The sequence below is a fragment of the Chrysochloris asiatica genome, unplaced genomic scaffold (genome assembly GCF_000296735.1).
Source record: "Chrysochloris asiatica unplaced genomic scaffold, ChrAsi1.0 scaffold00165, whole genome shotgun sequence".
Taxonomy (NCBI): Eukaryota; Metazoa; Chordata; class Mammalia; order Afrosoricida; family Chrysochloridae; genus Chrysochloris; species Chrysochloris asiatica.
This window is the reverse complement of record NW_006408683.1, coordinates 5,212,084-5,213,853: the sequence shown is the minus strand read 5'-3', so window position 1 is coordinate 5,213,853 and position 1,770 is coordinate 5,212,084.

Below are 1,770 nucleotides of genomic sequence, written 5' to 3'. Positions count from 1 at the left end.
ACTGCTGCTTCTGTGAGTGTTGATAGTTGATCCAAGAAGAATGAAGTCCTTGACAACTTCAGTCTTTTCTCCATTGATAAGAATGCTGTTTATTGGTTCAGTGGTGAGGATTTTTGTTTTCTTTACATTGAGATGTAATCCATACCAAAGTCTGTGCTCTTTGATCTTCATCAGTAAATCTTTTAAGTGTTTTCCACTTTCAGCAAGCATGGTTGTATCATCTGCATATTGCAGGTTGTTAATGAGTCTTCCTCTAATCCTGATGCCATGTTTTTCTTCAGAGAACTCAGCTTCATGTATAATTTACTCAGCATACAGGTTGAATAAGTGTGAAAGAATACAACCTTGTCGCACACCTTTTTAAATTTTAAACCATTCAGTGTTCCCATGTTGTATTTGAACAACTGTTTCTTAGTCCAGGTACAGATTCCTCATGAGCACAATTAAGTGTTCCGGAATACTCATACTTCACAACGTTGTCCATAGCTTGTCATTATCCACACAATTGAAAGCCTTTGCGTAGTCAATAAGCACAAGTAAACATCTTTCTGATATTCTCTGCTTTCAGCCAAGATCCATTGGATATCATCAATGATATTCCTTGTTCCACGGCCTCTTCTGAATCCAGCTTGAACCTCTGGAAGTTCTTTGTCAAAGTATGATTGTAGCCATTTCTGTATTACCTTTGGTGGCTGCGTGCCATGGAGTCGGTTCTGACTCATAACGACCCTGTACAGGGTTTCCGGGGCTGTAAATCTTTACGGGAGCAGAACGCCTCATTTTTCTCCCGCAGAACAGCTGATAGTTTCGTACTGCTGACCTTGCGGTTCACAGCCCTATTACCTTTAGCAAAACTTTGTTGTTGTTGTTGTTATGTGCTGTGGCGTCAGTTCCAACTCATAGCGACCCTGCACAGGGTTTCCAAGGCTGTTAATCTTTACAAGAGCAGAACGCCTCATCTTTCTCCGCAGAGCAGCTCGTAGTTTCGAACTGCTGACCTTGCGGTTCACAGCCCGATTCGTAACCACTACGCTGGGCACAAATACGGATCTCTTCCAATCAGTCGGCCAGATAGGTGTCTTCCAAATTTCTTGGCAGAGATGAGTGAGTGCCTCCAGTGCCACCTCACATTCTTGAAAGATTTCAATTTTTATTCCATATTTCCTAGTGCCTTGTTCTTTACCAATTCCTTCAATGCACCTTGGACATCTTCTTTCAGTATCATTGGCTTTGATCATATGCTACCTCTTGAAATGGTTAAACATTAACCATTTCCTTTTGGTATAGTGACTGTGTATTCCAACCTTCTTCTCTTGATGCTTTCTGGATCATTCAATAATTTGCCTAGAGGATCTTTCAATAATGAAAGTAAAGGCTTGAATTTTTTCTTCAGTTCCCCCAGCTTGAGAAATGCTGAGCGTGTTTTTCCTTTTTGGTCTTTTGATTCCAGATCTTTGCAGATTTTGTTGTAATATTTGGCTTTATTTTCTTGAGCTGATCTTTGAAATCTCTTGGACCTCCTCATATCTTCCATTTGCTTTAGCATATCTACGCTGGATAGCAAGTTTCAGTGTCTCTTCTGACATTCATTTTGACCTTTTCCTTCTTTCTTGTCTTCTCAATTACTTTTTGCTTTCTTTCTGTATGATGTTTTTGATGTCATCCCACAACTCTTCTGGTCTTCTGTCTTTAGTGTTTAATGTATCAAATCTGTTCCTCAGATGATCTCTAAATTCAGGTGGGATATATTCAAGGTCATATTTTGGCTCT